Source organism: Callithrix jacchus, chromosome 9, assembly GCF_049354715.1.
Source record: "Callithrix jacchus isolate 240 chromosome 9, calJac240_pri, whole genome shotgun sequence".
In the NCBI taxonomy this organism is placed as follows: Eukaryota; Metazoa; Chordata; class Mammalia; order Primates; family Cebidae; genus Callithrix; species Callithrix jacchus.
In genome coordinates this window covers 11,233,348-11,257,796 of record NC_133510.1, presented here as the reverse complement: position 1 = coordinate 11,257,796, position 24,449 = coordinate 11,233,348, and the positions used below count along the sequence as shown (strand labels likewise).

Genomic DNA, 24,449 nt, shown 5'->3' with positions numbered 1-24,449 from the left:
GTTCGCCGTATAGAAAGGGAAATTGCCTTTCCCTTTAAGGTCAGACTGGTCCCAAGCAAAGGACTGGTGCCGCCCTACTGATCGCCTCTGCTGGAGCCCTAACGCTGGAGCGCTTTTGCCCTCGCAGAATAACCGGGACTTTCTTGCAGCTGGAACCAGCCACGTCCTGATTCCACACTCCGGTGAGAAGCCAGGCAGCTCTCCGCTCACTCAGTGAATCCAACGAGCACCAAGTGCATTCTCTGCTACACGATTGAAGAGGGCAAGCTGTCAGGGGGCGGGGGGTGGTCCCACCTCCTTCCAACTCAACTATTCTGAGCTGAACTACTAGACCCGTTTTGTTTTTCTTGTTTTTTCCTGCTTCAGTAAATCTGGAAAAATCCTGCAGGTCTGAAAAACTGCTGGACTTGACCGCGTGTATGCAGCGCCACCTGGTGACCACAGCTTATCAAAACAGCTTCCTTCCGGGGCTCTTGTGGAAGTTCATCAAAGGCTCCAGCTTCCAGACAGGTACATACCCTGTTCTCATGCCCCGCCCACTTTCCCGTGGGAATGTCAGCCACTCTGATTTGTCTTGGCTGAAAACCTCCTGTCTTTGCATGGAGAAAAACACAAATAATATGAACAAGCAACAGTTTTCTTTTTCTCTTAAGAAACCAAGCATTTAAAATCTTCTAAAGCACACATTTCCCCAATTGAGAAAGGAAGCAAAAGAAAAACATCTGGCTGAGCTCATGTAACAAATGGTTGGAAATACCTTTTCCCTCACCAAGATTCCTGGGGTCCTAGTGTAGAGGAGACTTCCCTTGCCCTCGACACTACAACATCCTGGCTAAAAGCCAGTTTCCAAGGTGATATTTAATCTCACCTTGGACATGAAGGACCCAGGTGGGAACGAATGTGGTCTAGACGGCATGGAGGCTGTGAGGCGTCAGGAGAAATCAGTCCTGGTCCTGGCACTGCTACCCACCTGCTGTGTGACCTTGAAAAGTTACTTAAACTTTGTGGATCTCAGTGCCCCAGACTCGTGAACTTCTTTGCTACTTTTTCCCATAAATTCCATGTATTTGAAAGATGTTGCCTACCAAAATGGATCTCTAAAATAGGAACTAATAAGCCTTCTGTCTTCAGAAATCAGGTATAAATGTCAGGCAGGCCTTCTGATGATCATGATGCAACCAGAGTTACCACAGTGAGTCCACATCACAGAGAAAAACGAAAACACTTATCCCTTCTTAACCTGGTCTCCCACCCATGAATGATTTTTGTTAGGATTTCAGCATGTTGAAACTAACCCACAGACCCTGGTTACAATTTTCTCAGGCCCTGAGAGCTGGGGAATCCCAGTTTGGGAACCAACAAACTAGGAAATCTTGAGGGTAACTCTAACTCTCATGAACTAAAACAGAGTAAAGATGGAAGGCTGTGGTATGTATACGCAGGTAGAATCTCAATTTGAGAAATGGCATTACAAGGAATTAACACTTCAGAAATGCCAGCTCCGTGCCAGGATCTTTTTGGTTTTATTATGTATATTTGTCACGGGCAACATGTTTTGGAATACGTATACATCGTGAAATGGTTAAATAAAACTAATTACAGGCAGGATGCGGTGGCTCACACCTGTGATCCCAGCACTTTGGGAGGTCAAGGTGGGTGGATCACCTGAGGTCAGGAGTTCGATACCAGCCTGACCAGCATGGGGAAACCCCATCTCTACAATAATACAAAATTAGCCAGGCATGGTGGTGCATGCCTGTAATCCCAGCTACTCAGGAGGCTAAGGCAAGAGAATCACTTGAACCTGGGAGGAGGAGGTTGCAGTGAGCCGAGATCGTGCCATTGCACTCCAGCCTGGGCAACAAGAGCAAAACTCTGTCTCAAAAAATTAAAATAAAATAAAGCTAATTACATATCCATGTGCTCACAAAGTTATCATTTTGGGGGTAACTTAAAATCTACTCTCTTAGCAATTTTTAAAAATATGTTATTAACTATAATTATCATGTTGTATAATAGATCTCTTGAACATATATGCCTCTTGTCTGAAATTTTATATTCTTTGACCATCTCTCCAACTGCCCCCCAACAAGCCTGAAAGCCCTGGTAACCCCTTTTCTACTCTCTACTTCTATGAGTTCAACTTTTTAAGATTCCACATGTAAGTGAGATCATGCGGTATTTGTCTTTCTGTGCCTGACTTATTTCACGGAGCATGATATCCTTCAGGTTCATCTGTGTCACAAGCAACAGGATGCCCTCATTTTAAAAAGACTGAATAGTATTCCATGGTGTATTTTTTTATCCACATTTTCTTTATCCAACCCCATTGTCTTCATCCATCCATCCGCTGATGAACACTTGGTTTCAAATCTTGGCTATTGTGAATAGTACTGCAATGAACATGGCAGTACAGATAGTTTTCCACATACCAGTTTTATTTCCTTTGGATATATATACCCAGGAGTGGGATTGCTAGATCATATGGTAGTACTATATTTAATTTTTTTGAGGAACCTCATGCTGTTTTCCGCAATGGCTGTGCTAATTGACATTCCCAGCAGCAGTGCCCAGGCTTCCCTGTTCTCCACATCCTCACTAGCATTTGTTATCTTTCATCTCTTTGATAATAGCATTCCAAGAGGTACGAGGTGATATCTCATTGTGGGTTTAATAGCCATTTCTCTGATGATCAGTGCAGAAGTTTTAAATACAGAATCACAGTTAGTCCTGACAATAAGCTGTAAAATAGCACTGCAGATGAGGAAATCGATGCAGAGAAGCTAAAGGAATTGTCTGCACCTTACAGCTGAGACCAGAGCCAAGTCTGTGTAATTTCAGAGCACGTAATCTTTCAAAGTAATATAACAAAATCACAGCGATTTTTAGGTTCACAGAGAACAGGCAAAAAAACAAACAAAAAGAAATTATAGCAATTTCCAGGTATGAACCAGCAATCCAAACTAAACGTACTTTGTTGAATGAATATCCTGGATCTACTCTGTTCCTCCAAGTTTCCATCTTCTTAAACATAGCATCTGGGGTTTAGCAGTTACTGATAAACCTTTTGAATATCTATGCAGTGTTAATTCTTTTTACTATACATTATTTTATTGTTGTAAAGCCAGTTTTCTGACGTTTATCTGAAAGCAAAGTGTGAAGTACTTCCATTCTACTTCCTGGTGATTTTTAGTGACCTGGTGCCATGATTTGGATGTATATGCCTCCGAAAATTTATGTTGAAACTTAAACCCCAAAGGAATGGTATTAGAAGGTGGTGCATTTGGGAGGTGATTAGGTCATGAAGCCGCCACCCTCATGTGAATGGGAATAGTGCCTTTATAAAAGGGCTGGAAGGAAATAGCTAGGCCCATTGCCCTTTCATCTATTCTGCCACGTGAGGGCGCAGTGTTTATCCCTTCTGCTCTTCCACCTTTTCTACCATGTGAGAACACCAGAGAAAATACCATCTGTGGCCAGGCTCGGTGGCTCTCGCCTGTGATCCTAGCACTTTGGGATCATGAGGTCAGGAGATCAAGACCATCCTGGTCAATATTGTGAAACCCTATCTCTATTAAAAATGCAAAAATTAGCTGGGTGTGGTGGCATGGCCCGTAGCCCCAGCTACTCTGGAGGCTGAGGCAGGAGAATCGCTTGAATCCAGAAGGCAGAGGTTGCAGTGAGCTGAGATTGCACCCCTGTACTCCAGCCTGGCAACAGAGCAAGACTCAGTCTCAAAAAAAAAAAAGAAAGAAAGAAAGAAAGAAAAGAAAATACCATCTTTGGGACAGACCTTCACTAGACACCAAATCTGCTGACACCGTGACCTGAGACTTCCCAGCCTCCAATTTGTAAAAAATAAATTTCAATTGCTTATGAATTATCCATTGTGTTTTGTTATAGCAGCAGGAACAGATGAAGATACTCAGGGTCCTGTGTCATTTCAAGACATGAAAGCTCAGTTCTGTGATATTTTCTTCTCCTATTCCGTTGATAATTTTCTGCTACCCATCATCTCTTTTCTCTTTCTGAAACTTCTAATAGTTAAATACTAAACAACTCTGGTTTTTTAACCTTTATTGTCTATAATATGATTCAACTAGGATCAAAAGAATATTTAATTAAACAGTAGACTAAACAAATGAGGGATTTTTTTTTTTTCTCACACAAGTCAAGAAGTCATTGGACCAGTGTTATTTCAGAGGCTCAGGAATGTCAGGGCAAAGATCTCCGGAACTCTCTTGATCTCTTACCCATGACTGCAGGATAACTGCTGCAGCTCCATCCATCTCATCCACATTCAAGGTAGCACTACAGAAGAAGCAGAAGGAAGCAGAAAAGGTTGTATTTGTGTCAGGAAAAATTTTCTACAAACTTAAACTCATGACTCCTTGACCAGAAATGTATCAAAAGGCAAATCTAATTACAGGAAAGTCTAAGAAAGGAAGTTTTGGTATCCCACCATGAACAGTACAGGGAGACAAGAGAAAGGAGGGTTTAAAGAAGGAATGAGACAATCCAGTGTCATATTTTCTTTTGCTTTTTTTTTTCTCACACTGTCACGCAGGCTGGAGTGCAATGGTGCAATCTCAGCTCACTGCAACGTCCAATTCCTGGGTTCAAGCAATTCTCCTGCCTCAGTCTCCCGAGTAGCTGGGATTACAGGCATCCACCACCCACACCCAGCTAATTTTTTTGTATTTTTAGTAAAGACAGGTTTCACCATGTTGGTCAGGCTGGTCTTGAACTCCTGACCTCAGGTGATCCACCTGCGTTGGTCTCCCAAAGTGCTGGGACCACAGGTGTGAGCCACCGCGCTCAGCCAATGTTCTACTTTCAAGGTTTTATTTTTCTACTTTAGGTAAGAATTCCTCAATTTTATCTTCTAAACTTTCTGTTGTTTTTTGTTTTTGCTCTAATTGTTTTAATTTCTAAGAGTGCTTTCTTCTGATACTTTCTTTTTCTTGTGTTAATACCTTCCCCTCTTATTTCATAGCTGTAAGATCTCATCTCTCTAAAGATAGTTGTGACTTTTCTTTAAGTCCATTTTGTTTTTTGCCTCTTCCTCACAATATTTTCTTTTTGTTCAAAATTGGTAGGTCTCCCCACACATAGACATTCTGGCCTCTGTCTTCTATTTGGGTAGCGTCCCTCAAAAGTCTGATTATCTGGGCTGTTGACTTACATATAAATATGAGACACCAAGAAGTTTTTCAGAGGATCTGTATGATCCAGTTAGAATTGTCCCCTGGCAGCATGCAGAGTGATCAGGTGCTGAGCCAGCTCTTTCATGGGGCAGACCCCCACAACCAATGTCATTGTATGTGAGTATTTTCTCTGGACTTACTGAGGTTTTCCGTTGATTCTCCACTCTAGTCTTGAAGTTGAAGACCAGGGTCCAAGCAGTAATACCAGAGCCATAGTGGGAGCAGGGAGGATAGTGGGAATCCCCTGAGCCAAAGACCGGTCAGTTTCTCCAGAGAAGGAACTCCGTGTTCTACAGGGGTTAGAGAAAGGTCGTACTCTAGCGGTGTGGATTAGAGGTCTAAAGGATCCTTTGACAAACTGTCACTCTCTCTGTCTTCCTCTCCATGATCTTGTCCTCCTTTGCCCCTCCCACTGTACTGCTGTCTTCAGTGTCAGACGGTTTCAGGTGTTCTGTTAACAAATCTTTTGTTTCTCATTAATCTTTCCGTACCTAGACGCTTTGGGTTTCAGCCTCCTCTGCTAAGTGAGTTACCATTCCTCAAACCACCCTTCACCTTCTCTACTCTTCTCTCCCTCCAATTCTCTCTGTCCTTAGGAGTTTATGCCTTTTTAGTCCTTCATTGTAATTTTGGACAGGGAGGGAGTGAAGCTCAGATATATGGATGTATTGTATCTGCCAGGCTAAACTGGAAGTCTATTTTTATTTAAATATTTAAAAACACATTTTAAAAAAATATTTCTGGTGTCACAATACATTTGCTCCAAAAAAAAAAACTCATGGAGCTTTTTATTATGAATGTGTCACTGGCCTTCAGTCACAATCTATCTTAGCAAGGTTATAGGCACATACCAGACTGAAAAGATTTCACAAACACTGTTCTGAGAAACACACATTTGGTCAATAATCCCTATGGATTCTCCAAAGGAAATAATTTGTTAAAAAGGAAGAAGATGAAACAAATCCAGATTGCCTTTGAGCTCTATAAGTCAAAGATATAGTTTTAAAAAGTAAACTCACGCAATCCAATATTACAGGACCTAGAGGTCAGGATAAAGTGAGTTAGGCTTGTACGTCAAAGAAGCAGCGGGGCCCCTACCAAAAATATTTCCAGGTAAAACCAAATTGCAAAATTGTACAAACAATCTTGAGATAATTAAACAAAAGACGATAAATTTTCAGATGCTAAGGGCTTCAGAGGGAAAAAGAGCAACCCTAACTATATAGAGAAAATTAATATACTGAGGCTTATCTCCTAAGAATGGCTTGTGAAGCATATCTTTTTTGTTGTTTTTGAGACAGTCTCTCTCTGTCACCCAGGCTGGAGTGCAGTGGCATGATCTTGGGGCTAACTGCAACCTTCGCCTCTTCGGTTCAAGTGGTTCTCGTGCCTCAGCCTCCTGAGTAGCTGGAATTACAGGCATGCGCCACCCCGCCCAGCTAATTTTTGTATTTTTAGTGGAGATGGGATTTCACCATGTTGGCTAGGCTGGTCTCAAACTCCTGACCTCAAATGATCTACCCACCTCAGCCTCCCAAAGTGCTGGGATTATAGGTGTGAGCCACCATGCCTGGCCTGAAGCAAACATTCAATCTAACAAGTCTTCTAGGTATTTGTTCTACAGACACAGTTGCCCAAGTGCTTAACTGTATACATTCAATCATATTTATTTTGAAGTATTTTAAATCATAACACAAAATGGGAATATTCTATAAATCCTTCAATAAGGCCTGCCAGACCCAGATATCCAGTAGCCATGGGAATGATATCTAAGCTGTCAGTGAAAACCAAAGGATTAAAGACATGGGCGTCTAAGAGAAGGCCAGGGTTTAACACTAGCAGGGTCGTTGACACGGCAGTGAGCAAAGATTCATTGGTCTGTGCAAGGACCATTTTCAACAGCTATACTCCAGGGTTGCTGGTACTCACCATCTCTTCAATTCTCTGCCTGGTATTTAGAAATGAGGCTGACATCCTTACAATGAATAATTCATTGGTACAGGCCATGAGAGGAGCCTGGACTTCTTCCTCCCCATGGCAATAAAGAGGAGCCTCTCCCCTCCCCTCTGGAATGGTATCAGAGGAAGCCTAGAACAGACTCGAGATTTTCACCATTATCCAAGGATTACGAGGCCGCCCCCACCATGATATCAATGAAGACTACCTGGAGAGACTCAGGAATGCATGGAGACTACCTGGAGAGACTCAAGAATGACAAAAGATCTAACATTTATGTCATCAGACTTCCAAAACAAGAAAAGCAAAAAGACATAACCGAAAAAGTATGCTCACAGAAATGTAGTTGAAAACTTCCCAAATTTGCCAAGAGATGTAAATGTACAATTTCAAGAGATTGAGCAAACCCCCAAACATAACAAACCCAAAGAAATCCACACCAAGATACATCATAATCAAATTTCTGAAAACTAAATACAAAGAAAAAAATATTGAAATCAGCCAAGAAAAACATGGCAGAAACAACTAAAATTGAAATAGATTAGACATTAGAAACCATGTATTCCAAAAGAAAGTGACAAAATTCAGCATATTTTTCAAGTGCTGAAAGAAAATAACTGTCAACCCAGAGTCCTATACCCAGCAAAAATATCCTGTGAGAATTAAAGGAAAATCACATTATTCTCAGATGAAGAAAAACTAAGACAATTTGTCATCAGGATAACTGCCCTAGAAGAATGCTTAAAGGAAATTATCTAAACAGAAAGGAAATGATACAGGGAGCGTGGAACACCATGAAGCAAGGAAGAGAGTACATGATAAGCAAAAATATTCGTAAATACAATAGGCTTGATTTCTCCTCAATAGTTTTCCAAATTGCATTTGATGGTTGAAGCAAAACTCATAACACTCTCTGATGGGGTTCTCAATGTATGTAGAAGAAATATTTAAGACAATTATACTATAAACAGGGGAAGATAAAGGGTGTTAAGGGGGGAAAGGGTTCTATACTTCACTCAAAGGTTTAAAAAAGGATATTGCAGTTGACTGCAATAGGTTATGTATACACAATAGAATACTTAGAGCAACCACTAAAAATGCTTGACAAGTAAATACATTCAAGACACTGTAGATAATCCAGGTGGGGTGGCTCACGCTTATAATTCCAGCACTTTGGGAGGCCGAGGCATGTGGATCTCTTGAGGTCAGGAGTTTGAGACTAGCCTAGCCAACACTGTGAAACCCTGTCTCTACTAAAAATACAAAAATTAGCCAGACATGGCGGCAGACGCCCGTAATCCCAGCTACTCAGGAGGCTGAGGCACAAGAATCATTTGAAACCAGGAGGCAGAGGTTGTGTTGAGCGGAGATGGCACTACTGCACGCCAGCCTGGGCAACAGAGTAAGACTCCATCTCAAAACAAAACACTATAGATAAATCAAAATGAAAAAAATGTTCAATTAACGCAGAAAACAGAGAAAGTAAACAGAGTAACAGAAAGCAGAACAAACAAAACAAGAAATAAAATGGCAGGCTTAAGTTGTGGTATATCAATAATTACATTAAATGCTAGTAGCCAAAATACATCAATTAAAAGACAGACTGGCAGATTGGATTTAAAAATATGACCCACCTTAGTGAGACCTGTTGGCTTGTACCTATAATCCCAGCTACTTGGTAGGCTGTATGGGAGGATTGCTTGAGGCTAGGAGCTCAAGACTAGCCTGGGCAACATAACAAGACCCTCATCTCTAAAAAAAAAAAAAATAGCTGGAAATGATATAGGACCTGTAGTCCTAGCTACTTGAGAGGCTGACGTGGGAGGATCACTTGAGCCCAGGAGTTTGAGGCTGAGGCCACAGTGAGCCATGATCACACCACTGCACTCCAGCCTGAGTAACAGAGCAAGACCTTGTCTCTAAAATATATATATATATATATGCAGATTGAAAAAAAAGCCTAGAAAAGGATATAGCATGTAAGCATTAATAAAAGGAAAGCAGAGGTTGAGCATGATGGCTCACATCTGGAATCCCAGCACTTTGGAAGGCTGAGGAGGGTGGATCACTTGAGGTCAAGAGTTCAAGACCAGCCTGGCCAACATGGTGAAACTCCTATCTCTATGAAAAACATAAAAATCAGCTGGGTGTGGGTGTCAGTACCTGTAATCCCAGCTACTCAAGAGGCTGAGGCAGGAGAATTGCTTGAACCCTGGAGACAGAGGTTGCAGTGAGCAGAGAACACACCATTTGTACTTCAGCCTGGGCAACAGAGGGAGACTCTGTCTCAGAAAAAAAAAGAAAAGCAAAATGGTTATATTAATATCAAGCTAAAGTAGACTTCAGAGCAAAGAAAATTGCTATAGACAGAGAGGGAGACGACATAATGACCAAAGGTTCAGTCCGCCAGGAAGGATTCACAATACTAACTGTGTATCTGCCAGACAGCAGATCTGCAAACTCTGTGATGCAGCAACTGATAGAACTGATAGTAGAAATGGACAAATCCACAGTTACAGCTGAAAATTTCAACACTCATCACTACACAATTGATAGAACAAGTAGACCGAAATCAGCAAGGCTGTAGAGAAACATCATCATCAACCAACAGGACCTAACTCACATTTGTAGACCAGCTGACACAATAGCAGAATATACATTCTCATACGCACACTGAACACACACCAAGACAGACCATATACATTCTCATACACATCAGAATGCACACTGAACACACGCCAGGACAGACCATATACATTTTCATACATATCAGAATGCACACTGAACACACGCCAGGACAGACCATATACATTCTCATACACATCGGAATGCACACTGAACACACGCCAGGACACACCATATACATTCTCATACACATCGGAATGCACACTGAACACACGCCAGGACAGACCATATACATTCTCACACGCATCGGAATGCACACTGAACACACGCCAGGACACACCATATACATTCTCACACGCATCGGAATGCACACTGAACACACGCCAGGACACACCATATACATTCTCACACGCATCGGAATGCACACTGAACACACGCCAGGACACACCATATACATTCTCACACGCATCGGAATGCACACTGAACACACGCCAGGACAGACCATATACATTCTCATACGCATCGGAATGCGCACTGAACACACGCCAGGACACACCATATACATTCTAATACGCATCAGAATGCGCACTGAACACACGCCAGGACAGACCATATACATTCTCATACGCATCAGAATGCACACTGAACACACGCCAGGACAGACCATATACATTCTAATACGCATCAGAATGTACACTGAACACACGCCAGGACACACCATATACATTCTAATACACATCAGAATGCACACTGAACACACGCCAGGACACACCATATACATTCTCATACACATCAGAATGCACACTGAACACACGCCAGGACACACCATATACATTCTCATACACATCAGAATGCACACTGAACACACGCCAGGACACACCATATACATTCTCATACACATCAGAATGCACACTGAACACACGCCAGGACACACCATATACATTCTCACACACATCAGAATGCGCACTGAACACACGCCAGGACACACCATATACATTCTCACACGCATCAGAATGCGCACTGAACACACGCCAGGACACACCATATACATTCTCACACGCATCGGAATGCGCACTGAACACACGCCAGGACAGACCATATACATTCTCACACGCATCGGAATGCGCACTGAACACACGCCAGGACAGACCATATACATTCTCACACGCATCGGAATGCGCACTGAACACACGCCAGGACAGACCATATACATTCTCATACGCATCGGAATGCGCACTGAACACACGCCAGGACAGACCATATACATTCTCACACGCATCGGAATGCACACTGAACACACGCCAGGACACACCATATACATTCTCACACGCATCGGAATGCACACTGAACACACGCCAGGACACACCATATACATTCTCACACGCATCAGAATGCACACTGAACACACGCCAGGACGGACCATATACATTCTAATACGCATCAGAATGCACACTGAACACACGCCAGGACAGACCATATACATTCTCATACGCATCAGAATGCACACTGAACACACGCCAGGACGGACCACATACATTCTCACACGCATCAGAATGCGCACTGAACACATGCCAGGACGGACCATATACATTCTCACACGCATCAGAATGCACACTGAACACACGGCAAGACAGACCATATACATTCTAATACGCATCAGAATGCACACTGAACACACGCCAGGACACACCATATACATTCTCATACACATCAGAATGCACACTGAACACACGCCAGGACTCACCATATACATTCTCATACACATCAGAATGCGCACTGAACACACGCCAGGACACACCATATACATTCTCATACACATCAGAATGCACACTGAATGTATAACAAGGTAGACCATATGCTGTGCCATAAAACAAACCTCAGGAAGTTCAAAAGAATTTAAATTACACAGTCTGTTCTCTGAACACAATGAAATCAAACTAGAAATCAAAAGCAGAAAGGTAACAGGAAATTATCTGAACACTTGGAAACTAAACACCACACCACTAAGTGATCTCTGGTCAAAGGCAGTGTCAACTGACATAACAGATTACTTTGAAATGAATGAAAATATAACATAAAAACTTGAGTGGCACAGCTAAAGCAGTCCTGAGAGGAAATTTTATAGAACTAAATGCATATCCTAGAAAAGAACAAATCTAATCAATTATTTTAGCTTCCACCTCAGGAACTTACAAAAAGAAAAACAAAATGAACCCCAAGCCAACAGGAGGAAGGAAATGATAAAGAGCAGAAACCAGTGAAATTTTTAAGTTTTAAAAATAGATATAAACAAAGTGATTGTAAAACTTAAATGAAAAGCAATAGAGCACTATTCACAAGAGCAGACTCGGAACCAACCCAAATGCCCATCAATGATAGACTAGATAAAGAAAATGTGGCACATTGCACCATGGAATACTATTCAGCTGTTAAAAAGGATGTGTTCACGTCGTTTGCAGGGACATGGATGATGCTGGAAACCATTGTTCTCGGCAAACTAACACAGGAACCGAAAACCAAACACCACATGTTCTCACTCATAAGTGGGAGTTGAACAATGAGAACACATGGACACAGGGAGGGGAACATCACACACTGAGGCCTGTCGGAGGGTGGAGGTTTAGGGGAGGGATAGCATTAGGAGAAATACCTAATGTAGACAACGAGCTGATGGGTGCAGCAAACCACCATGGCACCTGTATACCTATGTAACAAACCTGCATGTTCTGCACATGCATCCCAGAACTTTAAAGTATTCAAAAAAAAAAAAAAAAAAGCAATAGAGAAAAATCAAGAGAGCTGGTTCTTTGAAAAGATTAATCCAATTGACAAATCTCTAGCAAGACTAAAAAAAATAACGGAAGGCATAAATTACTAATGTCAGGAATGAAATAGGGCATATCACTGCAGATCCTTCAGACACCAAAAAGATAATAAGGAAATAGGACAAACAACTCTACACACATATTTTTTTTTAGATGGAGTTTCACTCTTGTCGCCCAGGCTGGAGTACAATGGTGCAATAACAGCTCACTGCAACCTCCGCCTCTCAGATTTAAGTGATTCTCCGGCCTCAGCCTCCCGAGTAGCTGGGATTACAGGCACCTGCCACCATGCCCAGCTAGTTTTTATATTTTTAGTAGAGACGGGGTTTCTCCATGTTGGTCAGGCTGATCTCAAACTCCTGACCTCAGGTGATCCACCTGCCTCAGCCTCCCGAAGTGCTGGGATTACAGGCATGAGCCACTGTGCCCAGCCCATAAATTTGACCAATTCAATGAAATAGACCTCTTTCTCAAACACAAACTACCATAACTTATCCAATATGAAATAGATAAACTGGGGTTTTTGTTTGTTTATTTTTTATTTATTTATTTACTTTTTTTTTTGAGCTGGAGTCTTGCTCTGTTGCCCAGGCTGGAGTACAGTGGTGCAGTCTCGACTCACTGTAACCTCTGCCTCCCATGTTCAAGTAATTCTCCTCCTGCCTCAGCCTCCTGAGTAGCTGGGACTACTAGTGTAGACCACCATGCCCGGCTAATTTTTGTATTTTCAATAGAGATGGGATTTCACCATGTTGTCCACACTGGTCTGGAACTCCTGGCCTCAAGTGATCCGCCTGCCTCAGCCTCCCAAAGTGCTGGGATTACAAGCATGAGCCACTGTGCCCAGCCCAGTATGAAACAGATAATTTGAATAGCCCTATAACTATTAAAATTTAATTCATAACTTTGAAATTCCCTCCCAAAAAAATCTCCAGACCTAAATCCAAAGGTCTAGACAATTGTACCAAATATTTAAAGAATTAACACCAGTTCTACACAATCTCTTCCAGAATATAGATGAGGAGGGAATTCTTAGTTCTTTTATGCTGCTGTAACAAAATATCTGAGACCACATGATTTATAAACAATATAAATTTTTTCTCATGGGCTGCTATCTCTGCTTCAAGATGGCACCTCCTGAGAGAATAAATGCTGTGTCCTCACGTGGCAGAAGGACAGAAGGGCAAAAAGGGCCACGCTTTCCTCCAGACCTTTCATAATGCACTAATCCATTTACGAGGGCTCTCCCTCATGACTCAATAACTTCCTAAAAGGCCTCATCTGCTAACACCACCATAATGGGGATTAAGTTTCAACATGAATTTTGGAAAGAGCACAAACATTCAATCCATGATATCTTCATAATTGGTTTTATTTCTACCAAGACCAGATGAAGGCAGAAAACTACAGATCAATACTCTCTTGAATATAGATACGAAAAGCCTGAAAAAAACAGTAAATAAAATTCAGCAATATGTAAAAACAATTCTTCATGTTTACCAAGTGGGGTTTATTATAGGGAGGCAAAGCTGATCCAATATTGGAAAATCAATAAATATAATCAACCATATTAACAAGCCACAGAAGAAAATCACATGATCATATCAATTGATGTGAGAAAAGTATTTGACAAAATTCAACACTCATTCATGATTGTTTTTAACTCTCAGAAAAATATCAGTAGAAGAGAAATTCTTCCTCTTAGTAAAAAGCACCTACAAAAAACCTACAGCAACATTATACTTGATGGTGAAAGTCTAAATATTTTTCCCTTAAAATCAAGAATAAGGTAAGGGTATTCATGCTTACATTTTTATTCAATATAGTACTGGAAGTTTTAGCCAGTGCAGGGAGACAAACAGGTGGGGTGGGAGAATGAAAAGGAAGATACGATTGTCTACATATAGAAAATTCTGAGAAGCATATGAGAAAAACAACCTGTTCGTACTGAGTTCAGTAGAGTTGCAGGATATAAGATAAGCATACAAAAATCAATTCTATTTCTGTATACTAGCAATGGACATGTGGACATCAAAATTTTAAATATAATATCATTTACAATCACTTAAAAAGAATGCAATTCTTATGTGTCAGTCTAATAAAACATGTCCAGAGATTTTATGCTGATGACTATGCTATGCTATGCTGATGAAAGACATAAAAATAAACTTAAATAGGCCGGGCGCGGTGGCTCAAGCCTGTAATCCCAGCACTTTGGGAGGCCGAGGCGGGTGGATCACGAGGTCAAGAGATCGAGACCATCTTGGTCAACATGGTGAAACCCCGTCTCTACTAAAATTACAAAAAATTAGCTGGGCACGGTGGTGTGTGCCTGTAATCCCAGCTGCTCAGGAGGCTGAGGCAGGAGAATTGCCTGAACCCAGGAGGCGGAGGTGGCGGTGAGCCGAGATCGCGCCATTGCACTCCAGCCTGGGTAACAAGAGCGAAACTCCATCTCAAAAAAAATAAAAAAAATAAAAATAAAAATAAACTTAAATAAAGGGAGAGACATACTGTGTTTGTGACTAAAAGATTCAACATAATAAAGGTGTAAATTCTTCCAAATTGACATGAATTTTTAACATAATTCCTATCAAAATCCCAGAAAGCTTTTTAAATAGATATAAACAAGCTTATCCTAAAATTTAAATAAAAACGCAAAGGAACTGGAATTCAAAACAATTTTGAAAAAAAAGAAAAAAAGTAGGAGGTGAATCAGTCGATCTGATTTCAAGACATATTTTATACGTCAATAATCAAGACTATGTGTTATTGGTTGAGAGACAGACACGTAGATCAATGGAACAGAATAAAGTGTCCAGAAGCTGATCCACATGAATATGCCCAACTGATTTTTGACAAGGTGGGAAAGCAACTCAAAATAGGAGAAATACCCTTTTAACATAAGATGCTGTAGTAATTGCATATCTATTGCCAGAAATAATGAACCTCTACTTAAGCCTCATTCCTTAAACAAAAGTTAACTCAAAATGGATCATGACTGTAAATGTAAAATGTAAGGCCATAAAACACTTAGGAAAAAACATAGGAGAAGGTAGTCAAGATCTAGAGTGAGATCAAGTGCTGTGTTTTGGAGAATGCCATATGGAAGAGACTTGACAGCAAAAGCACAGGTAATAAAAGGAAAGATGTATCAACGGGACTTCATCAAGATTTTAAATTTTGGCTCTGTAAAAAACCATGTTAAGAGAATGAAAAGACAAGCTACAGAGTGGGAAGAAAATATTTGCAAGCTATATATCTGACAAAGATCTAGTGTCTGGAATATATAAAGAACTCTCAAAACTCAACAAGAAGAAAGCAAACAATCCAATTAGAAAATGGAAAAAAGCATGTGAAGAGACATTTTAACGCAGACAATATACAGATAACAAATAAGCACATGAAAATATGCTCAACAGCAAAAGCCACTGGTGGAATGCAAGTCAAAACCACTATGCAGTGCCGGGAGCAGGGGCTCATGCCTGTAATCCCAGCACTTTGGGAGGTCGAGGTGGGCAGATTGCCTGAGTTCAGGAGTCCAAGACCAGCCTGGGCAACACGGTGAAAACCTGTCTCTACTAAAATACAAAAAATTAGCCGGGCATAGTGCCGTGCGCCTGTAGTCGCAGCTACTCGGGAGGCTGAGGCAGGAGAATTGCTTGAACTCGGGAGGCAGAGGTTGCAGTGAGCCCAGAATCGCACCACTGCACTCCAGCCCAGGCAACAGAGCAAAAAAAACCACTATGCAGTATTACTACGTATCTATCAGAATGGCTAAGATGAGAAATAGTGACACCACCATATTGCAGGGAAAGCAGATCACTCATACGATATTGGGGAGAATGGAATGTGGTGGAGTCTGGAAGTTTCTTAGGAAACTAAACATGCAATTGCCACATAACCCAGCAGTTTAGTTCCTGGGTATTTATCTCAGATAAATGATGACACATTCACTGAAAAGTTTGTGCACACATGTTTATAGCAGCTATTTTCATAACAGCTCAAAACTGGGAACAATCTAGATGTCCTTCAATAGGTGACTACTTAGACAAAAAGTGGTACATTCCACGGGATATTGTCCAGCAGGAAAAAGGAACAAACTGCCGATAAACACAGCAACCTAGACGAATCTCCAGAGGATTAGGCTGAGTGGGAAAAAGGCCAGTCCCAAAAGGTTACCCCTGTATGATTTATTTACATAACGTTATTGAAATGACAAACTTCTAGAAATGAAGAACTGATTAGTGGTTGTCAGGAGTTATGCAGGAGGTGGGAGCAGGAAGGCAGGGGTTGTGGCTATAAAATGGCAAGACGAGGGAACTTTATGGTAACGAAAATGTTCTGTATCTTGACAGTATCAATGTCAATATCCTGATTATGACGTGGTGCTGTTATATGCTGTTACCATTGGGGAAAAAAATGGGTAAAGGGTACACAGGATCTCCATTATTTCTTACAACTGCATGTGAAGCTACAATTATCTCAAAATTTAAAGTTAATTTTTAAAAATAAATTCAAGGACTACACGTACAAAACCAAATTTATCCTGCATAAGTTGGCAGGGTTCTGCTGATACAGAACAGGTGGTTCTTCTGAACTCAGCTGGCCTCACTCATGTGTGTGCTGCTGATCTGGGCTGGGTTCCTCTAGGTCAACTGGAGGATTTAATTCTGTTTCATGTATCTGCCATCTTCAGCAGGCTTCCCTGGGCATGTTCTTATGGCCATATCTGAGATGCATAAGAAAACAACCTCTGGCCTGGGCGCACTGGCTCACGCCTGTAATCTCCACACCTTGGGAGGCCAAGGTAGGTGGATCACTTGAAGTCAGGAGTTCAAGACCAGCCTGGCCAACTTGGCAAAAACCCATCTAGACTAAAAATACAAAAAATTAGCCGGGCGTGGTGGAGCATGCCTGTAATCTCAGCACCTTGGGAGGCTGAGGCTGATGGATCACCTGAACTTCAGGAGTTCAAGACCAGCCTGACCAATATGGTGAAACCCTGTCTCTACTAAAAATACAAAAATTAGCCGGACATGGTGGCGTGTGCCTGTAATCCCAGCTACTTGGGAGGCTGAGACAGGAGAATTGCTTGAACCCGGGAGGCAGAGGCTGCAGTGAGCCAAGATTGCACCACAGCACTCCAACCTGGACAACAAAGCGAGACTCCATCTAAAAAAAAAAAAAAAATCACACCACTGCACTCCAGCCTGGGTAACAAAGTGAGACAAGACAAGACAGGACAGGACACGACAGGACGGGGAAAGGGAAGAAGAAAACAAGTTCTAGTGGACAAACCTCTCTCCAGCCTGAATTTGAGTCACGGCTTTTACACACTAATGGCAAAAGCAAATCACATGACTGATCCCAGAACTAAGGGACTCGGCGGGTCATTCATGCATGGTGGGAGGGCACCGTGAAGTTTTGTGGCAACAGGCACGGATATGGGGCAGAGGAGGTGAAAAGCGGGGGTCGGTGAAAGACTCCACTACTATCCCTGACCACCTCTAGGACTAGAAATACCTATTGTGACTTTCCCTTATTGCAGTAACTCTTACCCACTCCCCCATTCTACCTGCCTCATCCAAGTGAGGGGAAAATGAAAGTTAGGAAGAAGGGGAAACAGAGCATTGAAAAGCTGTGCCTCAAATTCAGCTGTGTGTGTGTCCGTGTGTCTGTGTGTGTCTGTGTCTCTGTGGGTGTGTCTGTGTGTGTGTGTATCTCTGTTGTGTCTGTGTGTGTCTGTATGTGTCTCTGTGTGTGTCTGTATCTGTGTGTATATCTCTGTGTGTCTGTGTATGTCTGTGTCTGTCTCTGTATGTGCATCTGTGTGTCTGTGTGTCTGTGTGTCAGCATGTGTCTGTGTGTATCTGTGTATGTGCCTGTGTTTCTGTGTGTCTGTCTGTATGTCTGTGTGTCTCTGTGTGTCTGCATGTGTCTCTGTGTGTGTGTGTGTGTGCGTGTGTGTGTATTGTAGAGACCATTGGAAATCTCCTCTGTGGGAACTGAATCCCCAGCACTGCCATGTAAATATTTTTCCCTCTCATGGGCCACTGTGGCCATTGTTCATTGTTTCAAAGACCCTATAACATATAACAGGATCTGAGTTTCCCTTTGCCAAAAGACGGCTCACAGGGAAGGGAACACAGCTGACCCTCGAACAATGCGGGGTTAAGTTTGTCAACCCCCCCCATACATTGTCAAAATCCACGTATAACTTTTGATTCCCAAAAAAGGAGTCAGGCCGATATCTGCCCAATATTCTACTGAACTCAACTACCAAGTGCCTACTGCTGACTGGGAAGCGTCGCTGGTAACATAGCTCGTATTTCATTTCTGTATCATATACTGTATTCTTACAATAAAGTAAGCCAAAGAAAAGAAAATATTACTAAGAAAATCATGAGGAAGAAAAATATTTACTCTTCGTTAAGTGCAAGTGAAGCATCAAGAAGGTTTTCGTCCTTATTGTCTTTGCATGGAGGAGGTGAGGAGGAAGGGGAGGAGTTGTTCCTGCTGTCTCTGGGTGGCAGAGGCAGAAGAGGCAGAGGAAGTGGAAGGGAAGGTGGGAGAGGCGGGCACACTCAGCGTAGCTTTTATTGGAAAAAATCTGTGTATAAGTGAAGCTGTGCAGCTCAAACCGCTCTTGTTCAAGGGTCGGCTGTCTATAATGTCTACAGATGTCCTACCCTGAGCCAGGCTGCCTCTGCCCCAATCTTTATTCCATTTTCTGCCCCACCTCTGATTCTCTGTTCACCTTTTCAGTTTTCTAGACTCCTTGTTCCTTTCCTAGCACCACCCAGACTTTATGTTATGAGAATCTCTGTCCGAAGCCACCGAGAGCAGTCTCTCAGCCTCCATATCTTTAGTAGTAAAATATGGATATCCGCAGTGCCCACTTCACAGCGTTGATGTGAGGATGAAGTGACATGACTGGTAATGAGTTTACACTGCCTGGGATGCAGTCAGTCCTCAAAATGCAGGGTGGCTTTTGTTCTTTTCTTTTAATATGGGGGTAGAGGGCTGCCCAGTCTCACTACAGACAGTTAAAGGAATCCCAGCATGAGACACAGTGGCTCATGCCTGTAATCTCAGCACTTTGGGAGGCCAAGGTGGGTGGATCACGAGGTCAGGAGCTCGAGACCAGCCTGGCCAACATGGTGAAACCTTGTCTCTACTAAAAATACAAAAATTAGCTGGGTGTGGTGGTGCGCACCTGTAGTCCCAGCTACTGGGGAGGCTGAGGCAGGAGAGTTGCTTGAACCCAGGAGGCAGAGGTTGCAGTGAGCTGAGCTCACACTGCTGCACTACAACCTGGGCGATGAAGTGACACTCCATCTCAAAAAAAATAAAAAATAAAAAAGGAATCTCAGCAATCCAAGGCGGAACTCTGAACACAGTTTCCCATAGAAACACTGTTCTCCACTGCAATTGCATCCCATCCCACTATTATTACTCGCAAAGATTCTAAGGTTCCAGTGCTTCCACTTCACCCTACAGGCTAAATGGGCTCCCCTGGACTCTCCTGTCAGAACTAACCACGAAGAAGAGTGTTATTACAAGAGGAAAATGTGAGTGCTACATAAGTTTCTTACAAACGTGATTTGAGATAGAATCCACTCTTAAGTTTGGTATTTCCTAAAATTTAATGTGTGAGGGAAGATTCTTGGGAGACAATCCATTTATCAGGCTGACATATGGCAGATATTCTACTGACCTCCCTGAGCAAGAACCTTAGGAACGAGGCCAGGTGGCAGAAATGCTCAGGGCCAAGGGTGGGGAGCAAAACTGTGTGTAGAGACCTAGATGGGAGGTCGGGTTCAATAAGAGGTCATGACCAATGCCCTAGCATGCAAAGGATGGGCAGGAGTCTTGAAAGAGCCTCAGAAATACGGAAAACCAGGCCAGGCACAGTGGCTCCTGTTTGTAATCCCAGCACTTTGGGAGGCCGAGCGGGTGAATCACATAAGGTCAGGAGTTCAAAACCAGCCTGGCCAACATGGTGAAACCCCATTTCTACAAAAATTAGCTAGGTGTGGTGGCATGCATCTATAGTTCCAGCTACTCAGGAGGCTGAGGCAGAAGAATTGTTTCAATGCGGGAGGCGGAGGTTGCAGTGAGCCAAGATCACACCCCTGCATTCCAACCTGGCAACAGAGTGAGACTTTAAAAAAAAACCATGGAAAACCGGATCCTAAGAGCAAAATGCCAAAGGGGACCTATTCATTAGTGAGGAGTCTGTGAAAACTAAAAGGTTTTAGCCGGAAGTTTATAGGAGTAAATCTGAAACCCAAATTGACAAGGAATAGTGAGACCCATAATTTGAGAAAGAAATACGATAGCCAGAAGAACTATAAAAACTATAGCTTCAGATCTAACAACCTATTTACAGGGGTGTCCAATCTTTTGGCTTCCCTGGGCCACACTGGAAGAAGAATTGTCTTGGGCCACACATAAAACACACTAACACTAATAATAGCTGATGAGCTATTATTAAAAAGAGGGTGGGTACAGTGGCTCACGCCTATAATCCCAGCACTTTGGGAGGCCAAGGTGGGTGGATCACAAGGTCAGGAGTTCAAGATCAGCCTGGCCAACATAGTAAAACCTCTTCTTTAAATAAATAAATAACTAAATAAGAAAAAAAAATGGCCATGCATCAATCTCATAATGTTCTAAGAAAGTTTACAAATTTGTGTTGGGCCGCATTCAAAGCCGTCCTGGGCCGCATACAGCCTGTGGAAACTTGCATAAGAGATGGATTTAGTACCTTTTGGGGGGGAAGTGCTTGATAAGGATTGAATAGCACCAGAAAGTGAAGCTAAACTGAAAGGTTTTAGGATATAACGTGAGACACCTCAAATGCTTTTAAGATGAAACTCAGGACTTGTAGTAAAGTTCAGCATGAAATTGATCTTATGGGGCACCAGACAGCAGTGAGCAGGGTGTATAAGAGTGAGGGAGGGGTTATTTTAAGAAATAGAGAAGGTGGGGAAGGGAGCTGGCTTTCTGTGAGTACAGCCTCTTGCAGACTGGACTAGCAAGAGCCGAGAATGAACCTAAGCCAGACTCAGGTCTACTGGGCAGCACTGGGCCTGTCTTAACCCTATTAGTGCACCAGGTACCCCATGCATCTGCTGTGGTCCGTTGCTACATGTGAACCTGAAACATCACCAAGGTCTCTAGTGAGGTTGAAACTCAGTTAACAAACAGGGAATCCCAAGTGTGCATCCTGAATTCCCCTCCGCCCCATTCCTGACAGTGGCCATCCTGCCTCTGCTTGAATACCTTTAACTCACCTCTCATGAGGCGCTCATCTCATGAAATGATTGTCACTGTGAAGAATCCTCCCCACACAGATGGATCAAATCTGCCCCTTGGTGACTTTCAGCCCCTGGTCCCCATTGCTCTCTGACACTAGGTACTGAATAGAATCCTTCCATGAGAGTCAATTCCATTCCTCCTAAATCTTCTCTCTTTTAAGATAAATAGTCCACATTACACAATCTTAATACCCAATCCAACGAGCATTTCATGATGGCCTAATATATGCAAAGCACCATGCTTGTGCCAAGTGGGACCCTAAAGCAATTATTATCTCCTTGCTCTTTAGGCAAACGGGGTGAAGACGGAGGCATAGATGATGGACAGTAAAACAAAGACCGTAAGTACCGTAATAGCTACGCATAACTTATGATGGTATAGGCATGGGGAAAGAGTAGCCCAGCTCACCTTGGAGGATCTGGAGAGGCTCTAAGAGGTGGAGTTGAGTTGAAGTTGGAAAGAATTCAACAATCAGATGTGGGAAGGAGGTGGGTGGTGAGTGGAAAGAAAACGTGACAGGGCTGAGGACTTTGTTTTCTTTTTTTTTTTTTCTTGAGAGAGAGACTCACTCTGTCGCCAGGCACCAGCCTGGAGTGCAGTGGCACAATCTCGGCTCACTGCAACCTCCGCCTCCTGGATTCAAGCAATTCTCCTGCCTCAGCCTCCCAAATAGCTGGGACTACAGGCACACACCACCATGCCCAGCTAATTTTTGTATTTTGGTAGAGATGGAGTTTCACCATGTTGGCCAGGATGGTCTCAATCTCTTGACCTCGTGATCGGCCGGCCTCAGCCTCCCAAAGTGCTGGGATTACAGGCATGAGCCACCACACCCGGCCATCTCTTTTTCTTTTTTTTGAGGATTTTTTTCTTTTTCCTTTGTTTTGTATTTTTCATTAGCAAGTAGCAATAATATATGTTTATGGAGTACAGTTTGATGCTTTGGTACAGGTTTACAACGTGGAATGATAAATCAGGCTAATTAGCAAATTCATCACATCACAAGCTTACCATTTGTTTGCACTAAAAACATTTGAAATCTACTTTTAGCAATTTTGAAATGTACAATGCATTATTACTTATTATAGTTACCATGCTGAGCAATTGATCAGTAAAGCTTATTCCTTGTCTAACCGAAACTGTGTAGCCTTTGACCAACCTCTCCCCACCCCCAGCCCCTGGTAACCACCGTTGTACTCTTTACTTCTGTGAGATCAACTTTCTCAGTGTCCACATACGAGTGAGATCATGCAGCTTTTGTCTTTCTGTGCCTGGCTTATTTCACTTAGCATAATGTCCTCCAGGTTCATCCATGCTGTCCCAAATGACAGGATTTTCCCCCTCTTTAAGGCTGAATAGTATTCTATTGTGTATATATACCAAATTATCTGTTTTCATTCATCTATTGATGTACACCTAGACTGATTCCGGATCTTGGCTATTGTAAATCGTGCTGCAATGGGAACACTGGAGAAAGAATATTCATCTTATGGTAAAATTGGAGATTGTTGAGAGAGAATTCTGAGCCTAGTTGGCAAAATTTTTAGAGTAAAGATAGGCATGCTTTCGTGGCCATGCTCCAAAGACGACACCTAACAATAACAGTTTCATTTCACTGAGTCTATGCCAATTATTAATTCAGCTGTGTAGCAGGCACTACAGTTATGCCCATTTTACAGATGAAGAAACTGAAGTACAAAAGAGTTAAGTAGGCCAGATATGGTGGCTCACCAGGTTATAATCTCAGTGCCCTTGGGAAGCAGATCACATGAGGCCAGGAGTTTGAGACTAGCCTGGGTAACATAATGAGGCCCCATCTCTACAAAAAAAAAAATAGCCAGGCATGGTACTGCATGCCTGTAGTCCCAGCTACTCTGGAGGCTGAGGTGGGAGGATCACTTGTACCCAGATATCAAGGGAGCCAGCAAGGGTCGCAGCTATTAAAAGTTGTAGTGGGGTTTGATAGGGTAATTGTGTGGAAGGAGAGGTTTTATTTAACTCACTTAACTGGAGCCAGCAAAATATTACAACCAGTTTAAAGGAGAGAACTCCAACTACCACACATTTATAGTCAGATAAGAAATACCTAAATAAATTTACAAGCAGGCAGAACTGGAAAAACTGGTTAATATCTACCGGACAATAAACAATGGCATTCCCCCGGGAGACCATTTGCATTTTAATGTGCAAGGAATTATTTGCACTACTATCAGTTTTCTATATGCTAACTTGTTTCTATTATTTTTGTCTTCACTCAGACCACAAGTTAGAGGGTCTTCTTACAGGTATAGAGGAGAAGAAAACTTCTTTTTCCTCTACCCTCCTAGGTTCTTTGGCTTGGGCCCTGCAAATGAGACTGACAAAAGACACATTCACAAAACAAAAACAAACAGAAGGGTATTCTTAACACGTGCTTACGAACAGGATCGCTCAGTGATGAGTAACTCAAAGGAGGGGTTAGATTTTGGGCCTATAGAGCAGCTTTTAAAAAAACACAAATTTGTAAAGC

The 24,449-nt window shown here is 42.4% G+C and overlaps 1 protein-coding gene across 1 annotated transcript in view; it reads left to right on the top strand.

The window, feature by feature from the left end:
• The first annotated feature begins 20,093 nt into the window (after nucleotides 1-20,093).
• The window catches only part of BCL2L14 (BCL2 like 14), a 43,087-nt gene continuing 38,731 nt past the window's right edge, over nucleotides 20,094-24,449 (top strand). Inside the window, exons 1-2 of the mRNA XM_035255292.3 lie at nucleotides 20,094-20,187; nucleotides 22,230-22,280. The gene's annotated coding sequence lies outside the window, so the exon portion shown is untranslated. The remainder of the gene's footprint in view (nucleotides 20,188-22,229; nucleotides 22,281-24,449) is intronic.